Here is a 24,400-nt window from a genome sequence, read left to right as displayed (position 1 = left end):
TCTCAGCAGTGCATGTAGGAGCAGAAATAACCTTTCACAAATCCGGGAGAGAAACTGCCACTTCTTCATCCCAGGTCTCTGAAAATTAAAGTTGAATATGTTTCTAAATAAATATTCACTTTTAAGATCTTTATTATGCAAAGCTAACAAGGCCAGAGTTTGTTTTCAGAGTCACATAAAGCCAGCTTGTGACAACTTTTTATTGTTAAAAGCCCCATGGTGCTTGAGTAACAGACAGTGTAAATCGTCAAATGATCTGCCCAAATCTAGTGTGGGTACTTGGATTCCCTCTGTTTTAAAAACCACAATTGTCCTTCTGAGAACAGTATAATTTTCTTCTTCCCCTAAATATCAAGCTGGTGTATGTTGTTCAGCAGGTACCAGGTTCTTAAGCTTTTTATTATGTTTAGCTTGCAGTCACTTCAAATTTTAAGCTAAATAATCCCATAACCTAAGGTTTAGGATGCAAACTTCAGTACTTATACATGAAGATAGGTTATCTACTCCATACGTTTCCTAGGATGAGATCCAAATAAAACATTAAAAGGCATTTAGAAAACAGTATTGAGCTTTGTGATCCAAATGATGCCAATGGGAATCTTTACATTGATTTCTGCTGACTTTGGAACACTTACATAAAAATAGAATGACAGGAAACAAATATAAAATTCTGAGTCCAATGAAATTAGCAACAGTTTTATGAGTAATTTAAACATGATCTACTGTTTATCCAAAGAAAGTTTTTGTTTAACTTCATTTTATTCCAGAGGAGAAGAAGAGGTGGTGAATGAGAAGAAAGGATAGTTTCTGGCATTAAGAAGTGCTTGCAATTCAGTTCCTTTGGGCACTGGCAGAGTATATGAATCTAAGTGAGTTACTATGTAAATATATGTATTAAACCATTAAACAGTAAATGAATATAGATCATATATTTTCTGGGCAACAGGAAAGGAAAATGAATTTTAAAATCAAGATTTCAGAATATTAACATTTAAATAAAAGAACAAGTTAAAGGGTACATTTAAAATACCTAAAATTCACATCCACTAGAAAGATCAAAACTCTCTGAAAAGTTTATTTGTGGCATAAAATTTAGTTTAAAATAAAACAGCAACAACATTTAATAAACAGACAGTGTATAGATAAGAAAACAGCAATAATAATAAGAAAATGTTAATATATAAAATTCCCCACAAGAACTCTATGAGTCCTAACAATAGAAGTATTCAATAAAAACAAAAACCTTTCCGACAATTTCATTTGACAACTGAACCTAGCAGAAAGAATGGTAAAAATGTAGGAAGAACTGGAAGCATTCAGTCATAGTACATACAGTATATGTCACACACACACACACACACAAAAAAAAAAAAAAAAAAAAAAAACAAAGATCCTACAGTTAAAAAGTAAGGATATTTATGTCTTCAAAGTTGTAGTTGATTGCAGTCAGGATGGATCTGAGATGGGCTGCAAATATTGTACCATCTGACTATTGGATAATGTGAGTTTAAAACTGTTATTTTGAAAAAAAAAGAAAAGAAATTGATAGCAATTACTTATAAATTATTATGCTAGTAAGTAATTACTTCAATAAATGATCAACCCTGATCTAACTCTGATGTTTGGATTTTATGAGACAGAATTTTTAATTTTCTTTTATTTTTCCCAGCAATTGAAGGCATGTGGCAAATGTTGATTATAGGCTTACAATTAAGTTATTTTTTTTAAAAGTGTGTTCTAAGCTAAGTATATTACTATTACCACCTTTTGTAGAATATATGGTTAAAATTATTTTAAGAAATCCACGGTATCTGTGAGCCTTGAAAATATTTGGTGAAGCCATGTACTTTGCTTCAATCTTTGACATACAGATAGTAGCAATTTAATTACAACTTGCATAATAGTTGTGAGAAAGTTGTGAGAAATTAAAAATTAGGATCTTTATCATGTCAGTCATAATAGGATTAGTATACGGAAAAAATATGTATATATTAGGATCACTGACTATTACAGGGTTGTTTTTTTTTTGCAAAGTGCCACTAAATGCCTCTACTTTTTCTAATATAATTGATGTAAAATTAAGGGCCAGATTCATCAGTTAAGTTTACATCACATAACTAGATTAGAGATACAGCAAGCCTTCTGTAAGCCTTATTTGCTCCAGGCATTCTGAACATTGCCTAGTCATGAAATACATTCTGTAGAAGATAACAGCATTCAGTGTCTAGTCCAGGTCAATTTGTGCAAGAGTGGCAACAGTGTCATGCTTAAAGAGAGTAGAGTTAGGTCAGATATAAGAGAAAAGTCTTTCACAATGAGGATGGTGAGGCACTGGAATAGATTACTCAGAGATGTGGTTGATACCCAGTCCCTGGAAACTCTCAAGGTGAGAATGGATCAGGCCCTGGGCAACCTGATCTAGCTGTGGTGTCTCTGTTCACTGCAGGGGAGTTGGACTAGATGACAGAGTCACAGAATCACAGAATTGTAGGGGTTGGAAGGGACCTCCAGAGATCATCGAGTCCAATTGCCAAAGCAGGTTTCCTACACCAGGTCACACAAGTAGGTGTCCAGACAGGTCTTGAATATCTCCAGAGAAGGAGACTCCACAACCTCCCTGGGCAGCCTGTTCCAGTGCTCCGTCACCTCACTGTAAAGAAGTTCTTGTGCACATTTGTGCGGAACTTCCTATGCTGCAGTTTCCAGCCGTTTCCCCTTGTCCTGTCTCCACTCACCACTGAAAAGAGTCCGGCCTCACCGTTCTGCCCCCCACACCTTAGATATTTATAGACCTGGATCAGGTCCCCTCTCAGTCTTCTTTTCTCAAGGCTAAACAGACCCAGTTCACTCAGCCTTTCTTCATAGGGGAGATGCTCCAGGCCCTTCATCATCTTTGTGGCCCTCCGCTGGACTCTTTCCAAGAGATCCCTGTCTTTTTTGTACTGGAGAGCCCAGAACTGGACACAGATGAGGCCCTACCAGGGCAGAGTAGAGGGGGAGATTTAACCTCATAGATTCCTTCCAACTCTAAGGATTCTATGATTCTTTGTAAAATAGGGAATTAATGGTGGATACTGAACATGATCCTATGATCAGAACTCCTTTGGACAAAAAGAAACAGTACCTTTTTTTCTCTGTATAGCATTTGGTGATACGCGTACTGTTGGACACTGTCATGCTTTTTTGCTTTTTTTTCTTTCAATTTTTAGTATTTCACATACATGGTAGTAATTAAAATTTGTCTTTCTTTGTTAGTGTTTAAATTGAATTTGTTGTTGTTGTTGTTATATATAATGGAGCAGTTTCTCTTTAAACTTTTTCAGTCTTTTATTTTATCTTTTTCAGTCTCCCCTCTTAAGTAGCCCTGAAGCTCAATTTTAAGCATGTTCAATTTTAAGTATATGCTTTGATTCCTTTGATATCAATGAACTCTGCATTATTCTAAATACACTTTTTGCAGCAAAAATGAACTTTTCTCTGCTGATGGCATGAAACTAGCACTTTCTGTATTGTTCATAATCTATTTTGTTGTTTTTAAAATGTCTTTGTTCATTTCTTTTATGTTCTTATAAACGTTCTTAGTAGTGAATTTATTAATGTAGTTCTGTTAATTTTGCATGATCAATATAACTTACTTTTACAGTTTTACAGGAGATTAGGAACACAATTCTGTTAAATTCTGAAAACCTTGAAGAGATAAAGCTTAAAAGAGAAGGTAAATGGTGTATTTTAACAAATATTTCATAATCTAGCATGTACTGAAAACAAAATAACCATAATCTCTCTCTCACAGCTAGAAATCTGATTCATTTTCACAAGTTTCCATTAAAAAAGATTATCAGAAGTTCTCCTGCAATTTATTTTCCTTTAAGACAATTGGATTTGTGCTCTGGTTTTAGTAAATGAACCATGAAGCCTCTACACTGCCTGAAACAGTTTTGTAAAAGACTACTTCCTAATTGCTCTAGAGAAGCATCTTATGTAAATACATACATATATTTAGGAGGAGATAAAAGAATAATTACTGTTTTATTAGTTTATATTATTTGGAAGCTGATTTAAATATATTACATCCCTTTTTGGGAAAAAAAAAAAATTATGCCTATGCTGTAGTTAAATAAGAATATTCATTTCTAAAAAGAAAAAAAGAATCACATCTTCCTTTTCTTATATACATATTATTTTATGTACAGAAGGAAGTTCATTTTCTTCATTCAATTCATGAGGTCCTGTGCAATAGTTATGAGGTTTCAATGGCTGTACAGTGGGATAACCTCTCAATCTTTTTCCATTATGATTGGATACAGCCTGAGAATTAATCGTATTGTAGACTATGAAAGTTCTCATGTCTGAGAAGATAAAAAGCATGTCCAAAGAAATAAAACTTCATATAAAACACACTGGTGTTGAACAAAAACATAACTGAACCAAACCATCTCAAACTGCACTTCAGACTCATGTCTGTAGGAGTACCTCAATTTTTTTTTTTTTTGTCTATAAGGACAACTAGTATATCCACTAAGCTACTACCATGAGACAGAAATAGACTTAGGAATATCCAAGATGTCCTACCTGGTAACTGTATAATTTATTCTTCTTTATATAGTTCTCAGACATGCCTTATCACCAACAGTTAGCAAAAGTGGATGGGGTTCTCACTTTAGGCACTGTCATTTGAGGGAGCAATCTTACTTACTCTTACAGAGAATAATAGGTTCTTCAAGGACTGAATTTACTTCTTAAAACAGAGATCTAAAGTAGGTCAGATGAATAGTATTTGCTATGCATCTGTTTCCTTTAGCTGTCCATAAACCGTCAGATTACCATAGTTAAAATATCCCATTCAGTGTATACAAATTTTTTGCATAGGTCATTGCCAAGGTCCTAAACCAAGACAGCAGGGACTGTCTCAGAAAGGGAAATAACCTGGACTGATTTGGATTCAACACGTTTAAACCAACAATTAGTGACACCCAACACTTTTACAGAGGGCATGCAGAGGCCAATAATGTGAGTCACATTGTGATCCAACTGTATAATACAACTTCTATATTGTGCTTGCATAGAGATTTCAGCAGATTACTATACCATGTTACTGAATCAAATCCTCATATAATATCGATTATCCCAAAATAAGTAAATTTGGTATTAAAACATTAAATCCTTCTGATGTGGAATATCTAAAAGAGCACGATCCAAATATAAGACTCAGATATAATGACTGCAGAATTGTAAGAAATTTGTTATTGTCATATTACTAACTATTTTTTAATTTTTTTCAATGGACAAGATTTACAGATGATTCTATTTCACATTAGATGTCTCTAAATACATATCAGTCATTTCTCACTGTTAGCCATTAAGGGGACTTAAGAATTAGTTTTGAGTTATTCTCTTCTAAATTTTATTTTTCTAATTGTCAGATTACAATAGCAAACAAGTTTGAAGTTATCTGTGAGGGAGGTTTCTGAGTTTATATTGGGGATGACATACGTATGCAGAAAAAATGACATCCCTGTGAGTCAGAAGATGCCAGGCACAGTTTATTGGAAATGAGAGCCCTGGATTAGATCACATAAGCAAATGGGAAATTAGATTTGCATCAGAAAAAGGGAGGAAAAGGGTTGTGAGAATTAACACATACTTGATAATACACCGTGTGCTACAAGATTTGCAAAAAGAGTTCTGCTTACATCAGAATCATTTGCCAACTTTTTGCAAGAGACAGCTTGGCTGTCAAATAACAAGTAAATGTGATGAGGAAAAGGATAAAATCGCAAAGGGAGTAACTGCAGATAAGTGAGTGCTAACTGAAAATATTAAAGAACTTGCTGAGAAAATAAGAGAACACAAAAGACTGACAATGAGTAAATTCAGTGGGAGAACAGAAGAAATGGACAGAAAAAGAAAATGAAAAAGTAGTTTTGAAAAAAGTAAATTGAAAAAATAATAGGAGATAAAATATAATTAACAGATTCAAACACCTGGCAGAGGGAGGAAGAAGAAAGGAAAAACAAACAAACAAAAAACATGCTGAAATAAGCAACAAGAGAAAGCAAACACTAAAAGCAACTGTGAATTGAAAGAGCAACAAGATATTAGTGCTGAGCAAATAAGAGACAGAGATCTCGAGAAATACACATATTTTATGATGAAATTGACTGAAAATAAATGTAAGTGAAAATAAATGTTATCCAAAGTACTATTTCATTTTATCATGTTATTTGTAGTATTTCTTCCAAGCTAATGAGGAATGTGCAGTGCATTCTAGCATAGGAGCTGATGTGTTGAATCAAAGAACCCTTTCCTATTTAACTCAGAAAATATAAAAATGAAAATATGGCATATTGTTACTCTTGTAAATCCAGAATGCTGTTGGTGGAGGGAAAGCAATGAAGCCAAAAAAAAGCCTTGGTAAGTATTTCTACCAGTAATGCAGCTTCCCTTCTCTTAAACCACAGACTTAATACAGTGGTTAAAATATAAAGAAATGAGTTCCTTTTCTTTAAAAATGTAAACATAAATACTTGTTATTCCATGTTCTTCCTGCAACTGCTGAAGATTTGTGAAAACATTCTAAATTCTGAAAGTTTCACAGATAGTAGCACAAATGAATATTTGTTTTAAAAATCTTACCAAAATGCATACATTATTTACTATTCATTATTCAGTGTTCAATGTTTGTTATTCATTATTCATTCATACACTACAGCAATGAACTACTCCATTATAAGAATATAAATAGACAGATGCTATAGCTTAAATAGTTTCAGTCCTTCAATTAGGTAGAAGTAATATCATGATGATGTAGATGACTAATCACACATCATGAATATTGAACACTGAATAGCCTAAATTATCATTTTGGAAACAGCCTGTAGAGCAGGCATTGTTTGTCCAAACTATTTGTCCCATACTTACAAATAACTAGACATCAGGACTGGCTTCTGAATGATTCATGAACAGAAAATAAGGCTAAAGGCCTATTTCCAAGCCCTTTAAAATCAATGGAAAGATCCCTATTGGCTTCAAATAACTTTTAGATAAGTTCTTCAAATGCGCAGTTGATAGCATTTGCAGTAAGTATTCCAGACACATAGTGCTTCAGCATACATGGTTAATGTGAATTTTGCACTTTAGGGGAAGATGTAAAAGATATAGTCATATTTCCTTCATCATTTAGAAAAATTCTGGCACAGCAAAGTTTCATTATACCTTTCCTGTCTGTTTTTATTTAAAAAATTAAAATTAAAATAATGATGTGTGGCCATGAATACAAATTTATACACCCCACTTTTTAAAAATCAAAGTAAAGACAAAATATTTTTACATATGAAACACTGACAATAAAAATGTGACATGTTTAAAAGAGCATCCAACATCTGTGCATTCATCTTGATATACTAGAGAGACTGTGGCTAGTTTAGTCTGGATGCAATTTACATAGTCAAGCAGTAAAAATAGTTCTGTTTTTGATCTTTCTATGCACTGAGACAAACATGTCAATTACAGTTTGTTTTCTTGAAGCTAAAACTGTGGTGCTTTGCATTGTTTAGTGCAGTAAACACTGAAAGAATTTGATATTTGTTCTGAAGAGCTTATGATCTAATCAAACTTCACATGAGGAAAATGAAAAGGTCTTGCACTAAAGCTTAAGAAACTCCTACACTGATTAAAGTCCAATTCAAGATCTACGATGAAAGCTTTGCTTTTGATCTATACACCAAAAAGATTATTCAGAAGCAGAGTGAAATCTAAGAGACTAAGTGTTTTTGCTAAACAGTGTCAACAACTTTTCTTTAAGGAAACAGTGGATAAGATTCATTCTCTAGCACCAGTTATGTCTTTGGATGCTTTGCATATTGTCTATTTAAAGCACAAAAAAGACATCAACAGCAGCTACCAAAAGATTTGAAACAAAACTGGAGAACTCAGATTTCTATCAGTCTTTTGATGATCAGTTTTCAAATAGATAATAACATATCACCATGTACAGTTAACATAACTTTTAGGATTACCAAGACACATTTTTTTTCCTCTCTTACTTCCACCTTTTCAAAATTTGATGATTCATAAAGCAATTCTTGAATTCTATTACAATTGTGTATTTTTTAGGAGATGTTCTCATTAAATAAAAATGGCCTGTTTTGATAGAAATAACTTTGTTAAGCTCATGATTATATTCCATAATAAAAAGAAGTTATTACTGGAAAACAAACTTCTGCAGTGAATTTCAAAACTTTTCTTCAAATTTCCTTTTAAAGCTGATCATTCAATGAGTGATCATTAGAAATGGTATCCTTACTTTTTATGTTCAGTTTTCCATCAGATGGGAATCAGGAGGAAACATCAATGGAAATGCAATGCAAAACAATAATTCTTTTCTAATACTTACTATAACTTCAGAGCTTTGCAAAAATACTGTATCATCCTGAAACTAATACACCAGTCAGGGACATTCAAACAAAAGACAGACAGGTAGCAGGTCAGGGGAAGCAAAATACTCTTTCAATGTTAACAAGACACTTTTGCTACTATCTCAAATGTCTGCTCAGTTTTACATGGCAGTTTGCTGAGAAAGCAACATAATGGTCTGAAATAAAATTAGAATATGGACAGTTTCCTTCATTAGTATGTTTTTTTTTAGATTGGCATTCAATTTGTAAAGCTAGAGCAGACTAATTGTATTCTAATACAAAACTTTTCATCAGGGAAAATAGATGTTTGCCTTAGAGTGAATAGGTGAAAGGATGTATTAGTAATCACAGTGGGAGTCAGACTACAGGCTGCAGTGTTCTAGAGAAAGTGGTTCTATTAACAGGCTTGAACATGGCAGACTTGTATTCCAGTCTGTGTAAAACTTCAAAGAAAGACAAAGCTGCTTGAGTGGGAATAGAAAAGGAATGTATTTCATTTCAAGACAAGCCCTCACAAAAGTATAAAATACCTCACTTGTCCACTTTCAATCATTAAGGAAAAAAAAAATTGAAGTTATGCATAAAACTAATGATTCTGGAATATGTAAGTAAATTCACCTCCGCCTTTTCTTACATAAACAGCACAAAATTATCCCTCAAGAATGACAAAATGTAGTGAAAAACATATTTTATGAGAATGCGAAAAAATAGCCTTCATTTGGAAAATGGAAACGCTGTTCTTCTGGAAATTGCAAAGTAATTTGAAATATTTTTCATGTGTAAGTGATATGTAAAACCACAGAATCACAGTTATTGTTGTTTAATTATAATTATTATTAACTTAATATTAGTTTAGTTTATGACCTTCCTACAGGGAGGACAGGAACTCAGCAAGTGAGAGAAACCTTATGAAACAGCAAGATACCTGGAATTCATCCTGAAATATTAATTATACATCTGGCAGTACAAAAAGCCTGATTCATACTCCATTGAAATAAATTAATTATGTATCTGGCAGACTGCAAAACCCACTGAAGCCAAACTAAGTCTTAGGAGTCTTTGACTCCACTGGGCTCTGGATCAAACTACAGGAAGATGAGCAGATTCAGGCAGAGGAGCAGATCACCAGCCCTGCAGGAAGCAGAGCAAACTGAGATCAAGGACCAAAATGCAGCAAGTGGCAGTGTATAAACCTGAAATTTGTCCTCAGAAATGTGTAACTGACACAGGATGGAAAGGAAGGGGTCTGCCTCCCACAGAATTTGTAAGTGACACGTACTTTCATTCTCTGTAAATGTCAGTGAGAGGTGGCAAAAAATTTTGAAACAAATAGCTTCCTGGTGAAAGAATAAAGTATGAAACCTCACCTTGTTTGCTGGAGTATGGAGACTCCTGGGTTTCAGCAGTAGTTTCCTCAGCCAGCCAAGTACGCTTGTAAGCTGTCACCAGGTCTTTCCCTAGGGATACTGTGCAACAAACAGGAAGTCAGAAGTCCAACCTAATTTGACTGCTAATGGCTAAAAGCTGTGTATCTTTTCTGTCAGAGGAAGGCATGTACCAACTATTAATATAGAAGTCCATCTTTAATAGCCTGATTGGTGTCTTTGAACCATCTTTGCTTAATCTGTTTTGCTATTGTTAAAACATAAGTTTTGCTGACAACAAAGAGATAAATCAGCTGACCACTTCTGGGGGGAAGAAAGAGAGGTTAGATTTAGGAGTATCTTGAGACAGAAGAAAACAATGAGACAATTAAGATGAGTACAAAACCAACCAAACTTTGTTTTGAGCTTTCCATCTTGTGCAATGCTTGTGCATAGCTCTCTTTCTTTACTGAATAACGTGCAAAGAAGTTTCTTCGCCCTGTGCCTGCAGAAGGCAAACGCAGATTTTCCCTTTTTTCTTTTTTCTTTTTTCCCCAATATATTTGCAGAATAGGGAAAGCACTGAAACCTTTGAGTAGTGTTTCATTCAGTGGTTCTGAATGAAATAAGACTGTTTCCTGTTGGTTTGTGGTTTTTGGTTTTTTTGTTTTCCTATGTTTTCAAATATATATTTTTAGACCAAAGACAAACAGACATATCTGTATATTGTGACAAGCATTCATTCACTCTGTGAAGGGAGAGACATAAACCCCTAAAATACATGTTTTTAAAAATATAAAACCATAAAAACATAAATTAAGGAGCAAAAAACAAACAAACAACAGCAACAACAACAACAAAAACACAACCAAACAACTAAACAAACAACAACAACAAAAAAAACCAGACCACCAGATCTAACAGTCCAGAAAAGAAAACTGGATTAAATTGATATAGTATATTACACATCCCTGTTCCTGTCATATCCATAAAAGAAGAGTGAGACACTCCTTAACAAGTGTTTCTCTTTCAACAGTTTTTCTGTTTCTCAGTTTTCTACAAAACAACAGCAGGATAAATGAAGGAAAAACAATACTTCTTATAAACGGTAGAGATGGAACCTGGATTGCTCAGTATCCACTTCAGCAGCTAACAAGACATCCTTTTAATTTCATAGTGAGGAACAGATATTTCTTATAATGTTACAGACACAGAACAGCAAACTTATAAAGGAAATATAAAAGAGAACAAAAACAAATAAACAAACAAGAACAACAACAACAACAACAAAAAAAACACCACAGAAAAAATCATTGTATGGTTTGTCCTAAACTTATAGAGGGACTGGTACCAGTGAAATACAATAAGCAAACCTGATGATCAACCACAACCCTAACAAAACTGTAGGATTACATACTCAAAAAGCATATACGAACTAATATTTAGAGTATTTGTTCTATGTTTGTAAGTCTGAATAATTTCTGTTTCATCCTAAGATAAATTTAAAAAACTAAAGCTGCTGTATTAATCGTTATTTTACTGATAATGTTACGTATTATTGATTGATTTTTTGGGATACAAATTAATAATTCTGTATGACTGCAAACTTAATCTCATTACTATAAATATTTCAAATGTGCAAATTAAATATTTGTTAAGTAAAGATTTGTTAGAATCTTTTAGCAACATGAAAAAAAATAATATTGGGGCAAGTTTATTTCTTCAAAGTAAATCCTTAGTCTTTTGAATTTATTTTTACCAGAATGTATGGAGATGGTATGCACACATCAATTGTGATGACTATTTCAGCTTTATACTACTCCTTATTTAAAAATAAATACATATGTGTTGTCATACTTCTTAACGACTTGGTTCAAATATTATGAAAATTATTTTAGAAATTGTTAAAAATATGTTTTGAGCAGTATTACCTACTTTCTATGCAACAGAAGACTGTGATAGACCTGTATCTACATTAATATTATTTAGAAGTGACGTAACGTTATGCAAATAAATTATACTAAATTGCTTCAGAATTTAACTAATGCAACACTCATGCTATTTACTTGTATCTAAAGACTTTGACAGTTCAATTTCCCTGAGGCTAAACTCAAACATAAATTGAGGATAGATTTCCGAAGACACTTAGCCAGCACATTAAGGTGTTCAAGTTGTATTTTATTCCTCCCACTAAAAGGCATTATTTACATTTTCCATTTGAGGATAATATGCAAGGTACACATCAAGGACAATGGTCAGTGCAACTACGAAATGGCTTTTCTTTATAGATCTCTCTATTTTTTTTTCACCTTTTCTGAAACAGATCGTGATTTTGCTGAGGTCAGTACTGCTTATCCTGTTATTGGATGTTTTTTATGCTTTTTATACTCAGCTATATTTAAAAAATTTGAAATACAAACTTCTTACCTTAGGAACATAGAGAAGTTTAAAATCCAAGGACTTTATGCTGAAATGCTGTGTTTTAATTATCCATGAATTACTTCATATTGTTATTCACTGTATATTCTAATGATTATTTCTTTTTTTCATACGAATTAACACAGAAAAGTAGAAATAGATGAATGCCAAAAGAAATATGAAGTTTATTAAAGAGCTAACTTAGAAATATGAATCTGTTAAACATTGAGAAAGCAAGAGATACAATTTAGCACAGACTAAACCCAGTATTACAATAATATTAGTTTTCATCACTTCCATATATCAGTTCACTGTGAGGAATGTAAATATGAATGTAAATTGTGTGCTAATGATTTTAAATAAAACTAAAATTAAAGAAGAAATCATAGGAATAAGTTACACTAATCAAGCAAGAAATTATAACAAATAACACTGTGTCAGTGCTCCAGTGCTGTAATGATTTTAAATTAGAAAAGGAATGTTTAAAGAACAGGTTGCTCATTTAACATTTTTAGTATCTGTCAATAAGATCACTTTTGGCTTAAGACAACCTATTTATTTTGATTAAAGGAAAATCTCTCAATGAAAATTGCTTGTAAGCAAATACCAGGAGAAATGCTTGACTTGTTCAGTGCCCAGAGCATTCCAGCATAGCCAAATAGTTTAGGGACGAAGCAAACAGTGCTCGAAGATCTGAAAATGTTAATGTGATGTGCAGAGGTTACTAAAGAATATTGTTCCAAAAAAGAGTAGTCTGCACTGTTGGCAGTGACTTACAGTGTACCATGTAATGAATGGTAAGAGTGCTCTGTGTTACTGAAATGAATTTTCTGAGTCATTCATGCTCAGTAGATATCTGATAATATTTAACAAAGGTTAGCTTGTTGCCAGATTCATTTTCATTTGTGTGAAAAATAGTTATATCTATTAAGAACTCTGTTAACAAGCCAGTTTCTTTTGCTCTGATATGTACATAGTGTCTTTGGAGATATTTGCAGGTAAGAGAAATCCAGTTCATAATGGCAATATAATGGCTACAGCAATACAGTCTGACAAGGACTAGTTTGCTAAATATAAAGATGCTATACTTGCCATTCTAATTTACTTTTTCTGCTCCAAAGTCTCTAAGCTGACTTTGTAAGGAAACAAGGTGCCATCTGCATGAGGGAAAATGAGGACATGAAGTACTCTCTTCAGTACTTTTATTCTAAAAGTTAAAAAATCTTACATTAAAAAATAAATGACATTGAGGCAAATACAAAGAACCACAGCATCACGGTACTTAGTGTCATATTAAAAGTGGAATCAGATCATACGCTTTTTGAAGAAAATCATGAATATATCAAGGTTTTCTTTTTGAATAAAATGGTTTTACTTTGCTTGCAATATATTTTGTTTTTAAGAGTTTGAAAGGCAAACACTTCCATTGTTAAAATACACTTCCAAACACTTCCAAATGTTAAAATATTGCTATATTATTTAATTCTAACATTTTAACTCTCCTGAATCATCATACCCTTTTTATCAGTTTTGAGCTTTCTCTCCTTCTCCACCCTAGTCACAGTAATATCTGTGATAAATCCAGTATTACATAAGCCCAGAGTAAAGTAGGAAGTCCACATCATGATGCAAGCATATAGTCTACAATTTCTTGTATCTTTACAACATCTGAAAATGTCGAGTTAAAAAGAACTATTTCTATTCACAATGTTTGATATCTAAGTTGATTTAAAAATCAAAAAAATATTGTAATTGCTTCTTTAAAAAATTTGATTTTTTATTTGTTTCAGCTGTATTCAATTGATGTTTGCACAGTGACTACTCAGTCAAAGGAATAAGTGGGTCTGCTTATCAAGCTGAATATTATTATTTTGTGGAGGTCCTTATAACTCGTTCTTTAAATTGCAAGCACACAAGTTTCCAGTAAAAGTTCTTTTGCCGTTATAAAAACAAAAGAAAACAAACAGACCAAAAAAACAGCTATCCTCTTTGGTTACATGGAATTTGTTAAGGTAAGGAAGACCGCAAGACCATTCAACAATTTGCAATTAAAAAAGTTCTGAAAATAAATAATCTTGCAAGAGTGAGGAAAATTTGATATGCATACTGGAACGTTACATCAATATTATTTTCCGAAGGTTAGGAATAAACAACAAACCATATAATAGTAATGAGATCATACCCACAATAAACTAGATTTTCAAGGATAGATTAACACATAAGTATTCTCCATTACAATGTAAATCAATAGAAGGGTTTGAGAGCTGATGACAACTGGTACTGGATTTGGTAGCTGAGATTTATTTTCCTGTCACACCAATGTACTTATGGATGAAAATGTTACTACAACGTATCTCCTATAGGTGACTATATTTCAGTAGCACATATTTTTGCACAGCATTTATGTTTGTACTTATGAACAAATCTGTTCTGAATTTACTTGATTACCAAGTTCTGCAAATAAAAGTGTCTAATTTATCTGACAGGTAACATATAAAACAATTTAAATTGCAAGGACTGCTAATAAAGGAAACTATAAACAACATCAATATGAACTACATTTAGTAAATCAGAGGAAAATGTAAAGCATATGCAAGTATAATGACAGCATACAATTTCAGTATTGTAACCAATATACATAATGTGAATGCTGAAAACATATAGTTATGAATATTACTTCCATTATAAATATATTATAAGAAAAAAATATTTAAATATTAATTTTCTGTGCATGGATAACTTATATATAAGCAATATTACATAATAGGAGGGCTGCCTCTAAGGTAATGCCTTCTATTTTATTATATTGGCCTACAACATAGTAAAAAGCAGATGTTGGTGGTATGGAAGTGGAGTGTGAACCTTCCTGCCAATATTCCATTATATGTTGTTGCCATGCAACGGATGGCAGCATACAGCCAGTATGACAAAATGGCATCTGATATGAAAGTGCGTATGAAGCAAAGGTGTGTCACTGAATTCCTCCATGTGGAAAAAAATTACACCGTCTGGCATTCACTGACACTTGCTGAACATTTATGGAGACCAAACAGTGGATGTGAGCACAGTGAAGTGTTGGGTGCTGCATTTCAGCTGTGGCAACAGGGATATGAAAGACAAACCATGCTCTGGACAGTCATGCACAGCTGTCATACCATGAAATGATGAAGATCTCGATCAGTTTATCCACACAAATCAGCAGATCATGACTGCTCTATACACCATGACTGGTGTATAGACTGAATATCGATTTTAGTGTACTGGAAATAATGGTGTCAACAATGAAATATCTCATGGGTCCCATGAACTCTCACACGGGAATGGAAAGCGAACACTATGTAAGTTTGTCAGGACCTGCTGAACCAATATGAAGCTGAAGGAGACTGTTATCTGGATTATATCATTACTAAAGACAAGAGCTGGTGTCACCATGACAAGCCAGAGTCAAAACAGCAGTCCATGGAGTGGCAACATGTCAATTCCCCATCAAAGAAAAAGTTCAAGACATAGACCTATGTGGATAAAGTGATATACACTGTCTCTTGGGATAAGAAGGAGGTAATCCTTCACGATTTCCTGGAAACCATCAGCTCTGACCACTACTTTGCACTACTGACTAAGCTGAAGTCTTGAACTTCCAGAATGAGGCCAGAGAAGATAACTTTTCTCTTGCAACATCATAATATCAGGTCCCACATCAGTTTGAAGACCATGGAGTAAGTTGCCAATCTGGTCCGGACTGTCTTACTATGCCCATAGTATAGTTCTAATTTGTCCCCTTCTGATTTTCATCTGCTTGGCCCGATGAAAGATGGACTGGGTTGGCAACATTTTTCTAGCAATGATGGTGTCATAGCAGCTGTGAAACCATGAGTGCAGATTTTTAGATGCGTGGCATGCAGACTCTTATTTCCTTGCTGGTGAAAATGCATAGTTAATGTGGTGACTATGTTGAAAAGTAGTTTTTTGTCGCTGACAATTTGCTCTACCAGTGTTATACTTTTTATGTCTGTTGTAGTTTACATGGAAATAAATGTCAATTAATCCCAGGCATTTATACAGACTGGAAGGAGCAGTTCTAGGGAGAAGCCTTGCAGAGAAGGACCTGGGGATCCTGATGGATTATGTCATGGTTTTGTGATTCTTGGTTTTTGGTATTCCACATCCTAACATCATGTGGGGCACTGGGACTTTAACTGTCAATGTTCAAGTCCTGTGTACCTGCCCAGAAGAGAAGAACTACATTCCCCAGGGGACCTTGCGGTCAGGGAGAGGAGGTTTAACTCCTGGCAAGGTCACCTGATGTGGTTTTTCTCGCCTGCCCTTCATTGAGGGTGCTGCTCCCGTCTCCCTGCTGCTCAACTGGACTGCGCATCTCACCTCAGCGTTGTGGTGAGGCCTATCCACCTATCGGACCTTCTCTCTCTCATTGTATTTGATTTATTAGCTTCAATTCTGATTATCACAGAATCACAGAATCACAGAATTGTAGGGGTTGGAAGGGACCTCCAGAGATCATCGTGTCCAACCCCCCTGCCAAAGCAGGTTCCCTACAGCAAGTCGCACAGGTAGGCATCCAGGCAGGTCTTGAACATCTCCAGAGAAGGAGACTCCACCACCTCCCTGGGCAGCCTGTTCCAGTGCTCTGCCACCTCACTGTAAAGGAGTTCTTGTGCACATTTGTGCAGAACTTCCTATGCTGCAGTTTCTGGCCGTTTCCCCTTGTCCTGTCTCCACTCACCACTGAAAAGAGTCTGGCCTCGCCATTCTGCCCCCCACACCTTAGATATTTATAAGGTATTATACATTATATTGTATTATAGTGTGTTATCTTGCTTTCTGATAATACATTTAGTAAATTAGTTTGTTTCTCCTCAGATCGGTGCCGCTGTTTTTAATTATTTTGGGGTCCCCTATTTTGTTTTTTTCTGGAGGCGAGGATCCGTGGATCAGAACCAGCCTGTAAACCACTGACAGATGAAAAACTGAACACGAGCCAGCAGTGTGCTCTTGCAGCTCGAAAAGCAAATGATGTCCTGGGCTCCATCAGAAGAGAGGACAGGGAGGTGACTGCCCTCTCTACTCTGCTCTTGTGAGGTCCCATCTGGAGTACTGTGTCCAGGTCTGCAGCCCCCAGTACAAGAAGGACAGAGAGATGTGGGAGAGGATTCAGAAGAGGGCCACAAAGATGATCAGGGGACTGGAGCACCTCCCCTACAAAGACAGGCTGAGGAAGTTGGGCTTGTTCAGCCTGGACAAAAGAAGGCTTCAGGGGGACCTCATTGCAGCCTTTCAGTACCTAAAGGGAGCCTACAAACAGGAGGGGAATCAGCTCTTTGAATGTGTAGATAACAGCAGGACAAGGGGAAATGGTTTTAAGTTGAAGGAGGGAAGATTTAGGTTGGATGTCAGAGGGAAATTCTATGTTGCACATACATAGGAGTACATTCTTTAGCATTCTTGTGTTCAGAAATACCTACTGCAGTAGGAACACCCCTTTTCAGAAGTACATTTATGCATAATATTCTTTTTCACTAGTTAAACAGATATCTTACTTCTCTAACTCATCTTGTCTTTCCCATTTCTGCATGAAAGTTTGTCTTACTATTCCCGCCTGATCTTCTCATCTCTCAGCTCACAATTTTTGCCTTATTGTAGTTCCATCAATTATTTTCAAAGAGATTATGCAAATGCATCTTTGGACCTATATGAAATATCCCTTTCTTCAAAGCAGTGTGCAAGATGTGCTAATGGCTGGATGCCATACCCTTAAGCCAAAGTAATGATAGTTCCTGCCTGTACTGATTGGCCTTTTACCCGTATTGTGTTTTCACAATTTTTCAGAAATGAGATGGAAACAGACCTTAAGCAAGAGGGCAAATAAACATCATCAGAAGATAAAGATCAACATCATTTATGAATATACGTTTGTAAGACGGCAAGAACAGCAACCAGGAAACAGGTAGCCGCAGAAGATGATGATAAAGAAATACAGTAGAGGAAAAATATGTTAATTTACTGTAAGTTAAAAATAAATTAATTTTTACTTCTTGAGCTGTGTTATTTTTTTGTCTCCAGATATTGTGATTTAACTCGACAGGTGGATAAACACTACACAACCATTTGCTCACTCACCCATGAAGTGCGGAGGAAGATCAGATCACCCTGGAAATTGAGGTAGACGGAAGAGAGTGAGGAGATGAGAGACAAACAGCATGGCTCCACTGACAGCAAGTCCTGTTTGACCAACCTGGCATCATTCTATGATGGCACAACTGCATTAGTAAAGAATAGAAAAGCCACTGATGTCAACTATCTGGACTTCAGTAAGGCACACAGTCCCCAAATTGGAATGATAAGGATTTAATAAGTGGGTTGTTCAGTGGACACGGAACTTGTTGCAGCGTTGCACCCAGAGAACAGTAATAGTAGTAGCTCAATGCCTGCATCAGTGATGATTGGTGGCTCTCAACAGTCTGTACTAGGATGGATGCTCTTTAATATACTTATCAATTATATCAACAGTGGGATTGAGCACACGCTCATCAAGTGTGCAGATGACACTGAACTGTGTGATGTAGTCAGCATGCCTGAGGGACAGGATATCATCCAAGACCTTGACAAGCTCAAGCAGTGGTCCTGGAAGAACCTATGCTGTGCTTCCATCATTCATCAACAGTGAAAATACTGGTGCACTATTAATGCTGCTTCAGCTGAATCCAGGGCACTGGATTATGATTCTAGATTGTCACATGCATGTAGCTATATATTGTTTTATGCATATAAATGCTGAAGTACAAATATTAGATCCCTTTAGGAAATGACATTTAGCAATACATCAATTTTACTGATCACATAAAAAATTATCTTCAATTTATTATCTTCAATTTGAGCTAATTTGGTGTTCGTCTAGATATCTTTTATTTTTTAAAAAGGCTCAGTAACTCATCTACCACTCTTGTTTCTGTGTGTGTTAATGTGCCATGCACCACTGCTAATTTAAGACCCTTTCTGCTTAGAAATTACTACTAAGTTCTTAACAGTTTTACTTCTGACATGACTATACCTTGCATATGTGACATGCCTAACTAAAATGCATCTATCTGGTTTGCTCTAGTTTACTGTCTAACTTAGTCAAGAATAAGTCTTCATCCTTTTTATTAGTACATATTATCTTTTGTGTAGCTTGTCTAGCTTTCATAGCAGGTAGTACTGTATATCCACTGTAAGTGTGCTCTAAAAATGTTGTGTGAAAGGTCTCACAGTGGGTAAATCTCATGATTTCTTATTTAACTGCAGGTTTTAGTTTTAATGTTTGTGTAACTTAAGCAGAAAGAAATTTTGCTTAAATAACCATGGCAACTCAGTTTGGTTTTCAAATAAGCTTATCTGCTATTTTTTTTCTGCCTACCTCAAAATAAAAAATACATCAAAACCCATAATCTGAGTGTGTCACGACTATACTTTTTTATTATTATTTCAGTAGAGCAGATAAATCTTAAGTGGATTTATTCATGGGGACTACAGAATATTTATCTCTTGCACTAGTTCCATACATATTGTACCCCAAACAGGGCAAGACTCATGCTCTGCAGGAAGATAGGAAAGAATATTCACTACGTTAAAACACAGTGTCAAGGGACAATGCTTTTTAAATAGACAATGAAGAGAAAGAGAAAGGAGCTGTTATTTTTATAACCAACAGAAATGGAACTGAGATCTTCACTAGGACTCAAATATTTCTGAACATTTTAACCTAAATTACTCGCCCTAGATCACATATTTTATTTCAGATAAGCCCAGATTTCTTGATATCCCACACTATGAGAATTTCTCTAACTTAAAAATATCCTGATTCATCTTCCTTAAGTATAACTACTGGAAAAAAACACTTCTTAACAGCCTTCTGAAAAACTATCTTACAATTTTACTTTCTCTGTTTGGCATCCAAATATTTCACTGATGAGTGCAAAATCCTTTTTCTTTGTCTAATATACTGAAGTTCTTTTTAGACAGTAGGCTCTGCCAGTGACTATCATCAGTCGTGAGTTCATTATTACATTTCACTACTGTAGACTGAAATTTGTCAACCACTTTTGAGCTCATAAGCTCTTTCCCTCCTAATCCTTTGCAATATTTTAGCTCTGTTATTCTGCCGCTGATACTACCGCAGCAATTCTAAGGCAGCTTTCATCGTGGACATGTTTAAAATTTTATCTTATTAAAGACCATCTGTAAAGTAGGTAAATAAAAGTGATATTAACATGGAAAAAGGGAAACACTTACTACCTGACATCAGATCTATTCTATCCCCATTTTGCTTCTTTAATGAAAGAGTAAGATATGATTGATTTCTACATAATGTCTGTTAATAGCAGAAATTTAATTTGTTTATACATTAAACAAAGACATGAAGTAAACTCTCCTTTGCCTCTTTATTGTTGATGAGGAAATAAGGATTCAGATATAAGGGATTTGGTTTTTAAACTGCAACTGAAAGGATGCATTTTTTAAAAAACAAAATAGTGAGTTGTTGCAGATAGAAACAACTACACCATACGCTTCGCTCCTAAGAGAGAAGTGGAGGTACATTTATTGATATAATATAGATATAATTAGTGATTTAATAGAGACTTGGGACTGTACTGGTGCGCTTGAGGGGTTCTTGAGCTGACTGCTGTTTATGAGGTAAGATGATTGATTCATAGCCATAGACTGCTTTTTAGGTGCATGCTCAATTGACTCTCAGTTGTTGAACAATGCCTTTGCTATTAATTACATAAGAAGCCCTAGTTTGAGACAAAGTTGAGGTCATGATCAGTACTGCTGCTCATTGTCTTCCTGTGCAAAGCCTTGTATGCAAGATCAGGCCAAAGGAGAAAGCTGAGGGAAGAAGGGGTAGGGGGAAGTTCACCATCACATGAGGAAGGTACAAGTTAAAGCACTACCTGACACCTTTTCTTATCGTTTAGGAGTGGTTCATAATGTTACTCAGGTAAATATTCTCATCTACTTGTCCATACTTCATCTCTAGTAACTAAAAAGTAACTCAGGAGGATATTTTTTTCCTAAAAAAACTGCCCTGAGATTTTCATATTAGCAGAAGCTGCTAACAACCTAGAATTCCACAGAAAGTTTTGGTCCTGCCCTTCTTATACTCCACCTGTTTGTCTCCTGGGTCTTGCATGTAACACTCATTGAATTGTGGAATGAATTGAACAATTTGGTGATCTGATCACATACACATATTTCTCTAGGCCCACATTCCCTTTTGCACAATAACACTGACAATATTAAGGAAGAAGAAGCAATGACAGAGTCCAGAAGGTGGATTGGAAAAAAAATCAGAGACAGCATCTTAAATAAACTAAGTTAACAAAATCATAGAATTATAGAATTATTTAGATTGGAAGGGACATTAAATATTATTTAGTTCCAGCTTCCAGACCATGGGCTGGGACACCTTTTACAAGGTCATGTTGGAGAAAGCCCCATCTAATCCAACTTTCAATACTTACAGTGATGAGGAATCTGCAGTTCTCTGTTCCAGTGCCTCCCTACCTTGATAGTGCAGAACGCCTTCCTAACATCTGATCTAAACCTACCCTCTTATTGCTTAAAAGATGTTACCTCTTCAGTTTACCTCTCCACTTTAGGAGAAGGAATCTTCATCAGCGAATGTAGTGATAGGTCCATTGTAGGAACTGGAAGGCTACTATAAGGCTTCTCTGAAGCCTTCTCTTCAGGTTGAACAATCCCCACTCTCAACCCGTTTTCATAGGAGGGATACTCCAGCCCTCTGATCATCCTCATGGCCTTCCTCTAGATTCATGCCAACAAGTCCATATTCTTTTTATGCTGGAGATTCAAAAGCTGAATTCAGTATTCCATGTAAGGTCTTATGAGAGAGGAGTAGAGGGGTAAAATAATTATTTACCTCCACCTGCTGGCCACATTTCTTTTGATATACCCCAGGAGAGAGTTGTCTTTCTGGGCTGCAAGCTCACATTGCCAGCTCATGTTAAATTTTTCATCAACCAATATCCCCCAAATCCTTTTCCTAATGGCTGCTCTCAATCCATTCTCTGTTCTGGCCTTGTTTGTGCTTGAGACTGCCTCAACCTATATGCAGGAACTTGTGCTTAGTCTTGTTGAACATTTCTCCATTCATTAAAGAGCTATGCCATCAAGTTCAACTCAGTTTGACAGTTTCCTTCTGCAAAAAATATGGGCAGTCTTACACTTACCTCTAACTACAGAATCATTTCTCAGTGCTCTAGGGAAGAGACTTACCTAAAAGCTAATCCAGCTGAATGGTAATCAGTTTTCAAGCTGTTCAGTCTAATTGGCTACCTGAATCCTTTTGCTGGCACAAGAATGAAGAACACAAACAGAAGATCGGAAGAAATGACAGAATACCTTTCCAAAGCAGTTTGTTCTTATGTTTTACCTCATTATGACAAAAGTTTGCTTGAAAATCTCTGCAGCAGTGACATTAATTATGCTTTAAAAAGGATTCTCCATTAACTCTCTCCAGAAGTAAGAAATTATTCAACTGATTTAAATTAGATGCATACCTGTTAAATGTTTAAAGTGTGGTGACGATTTCAGTTTTTAGCCATTAACATTCTCTGACTCAAGTTCTAATATCTCAGATTGTAGATATTAATCTAGTTTTTAGGATTACTAATTTGAGATCCAAATAGGATTTTTCACATTCTTAAGATATGGGAAGAACTTCTGACAGTACTGCATCTTCTGAGATGGATTTGCTGTTCTTTTTCTTAAGCGGAGTGGGAGAATTGCATTTTTATTTTTTCGTGTGTGTGTGTGCATTTTTGGAGTTGTTGTTTTGTTTCTTTTTGTTTTGCTGTTTGAAAATAGTTTATAATCTCTGACCTTCTTTGAGGAAATAATATTGATGTTGTAGCATTCCCAGCAGAATTCACCAGTTCCTCTGTGTAAAGAAAGTGACGCAACTGCAACGAGCAGCTTGAAACATGAGGGATTAATCAATTACCTGAATACATTCAGATTACCTTGTACTTTCTTTGTCTTTTGGGAATGTATGGAATCTGCAATCTGATATGAATCAGAATCTTTTCCTTTTTTTCATCACTTTATACTGTGGTATATCTTGCTTATTTTACAACAGAATATTCCACATGTAAAGTTTTCCTAAACAAAAATATAAATATTTATGTATGATGTGAATTCATTGATATCAGAAAATGATTCAGATTTTATAGTATGAAAACCATAATATTATGGTGTAGTATATCATACATATTTTTCAGAAGAAATCAATATGAAGAGAAAACTATTCTTCATTTAAAAGAGCTAAATGTCATTCAGACTGGAATTTAAAGAGTCATAGAATTGTAGAATCATAGAATATCCCAAGTTGGAAGAGACCCGCAAGGACTATTGAGTGCAACTTATGGCTCCTCTCAGAATCATCCCAAAAATCAGACCATAAGATTGTTGTCCAAATGAACTCCAGCAGCTAGATGCCATGGCTTGGGGGTCCTGTTCAAAGCCCACCACCCACTGTTGAAGAATCTTTTCCTAAGCCCAGCCTGACTCTCTCTGTATGCAGCTCCACGTAATTCCCTCTGGTCCTGTCACTGCCACCAGAGAGAAGAGTTCAGTGCCTGTCTCTCCATTCCCCTCATGGAGAAGCTGCAGGCCCTAATCAGGCCTTCCCTCAGTCTCCTCCTCTCCATAATAAACAGAGACAGCCTTTGTCCAGACTTCTAATTTGTTATGATCTTTCTGCAAGGCCCCTCTACCCTTGAGGGAGTCAACAGCTCCTCCTAATTTAGTATCACCTGCAAACTTACTGTGCACTTGAGTAATGCATCCAAATCATTTGTATACACATTAAAGAGAACTGGCCCTAAAGTTGAGTACTTAGACTTGAAAGCTGCATATTTTATTTGAAAGTGTTCTTGACTTACATGCAAGACAGCTGAGCATTCATTCATTTCTCACAGGAGAGAATCAAAAGGGAAAAAGTGAAAAAAATGTGGGTCAAGATAAAGATAATTTAACTGAAAAAGAAAAATAAACAAGTGATGTTTAAGCAAATACCCACCACCACCAGACTGATTCCCTGTAGCTCACTGAGCAAAGGCTACTTCAGAAGCAGCTCTTCCCCAGTTTTACTGTTGAGTATATGGTATGGAGAACAACTTGTTC

General features: G+C 35.3%; 1 long non-coding RNA gene across 1 annotated transcript; it reads right to left on the bottom strand.

The window, feature by feature from the left end:
* LOC125687711 (uncharacterized) lies at positions 1-24,400 on the bottom strand. Its single transcript, XR_007374361.1, has 3 exons — positions 24,297-24,400; positions 9,785-9,883; positions 1-78 (listed from the first exon to the last, which is right to left on the bottom strand). It is a non-coding gene; the product is annotated as an uncharacterized LOC125687711 (long non-coding RNA).

Source organism: Lagopus muta, chromosome 1 (assembly GCF_023343835.1).
Source record: "Lagopus muta isolate bLagMut1 chromosome 1, bLagMut1 primary, whole genome shotgun sequence".
NCBI lineage: Eukaryota > Metazoa > Chordata > Aves > Galliformes > Phasianidae > Lagopus > Lagopus muta.
The sequence above is the reverse complement of the archived record's forward strand: the minus strand, read 5'-3'. Positions and strand labels throughout refer to the sequence as shown.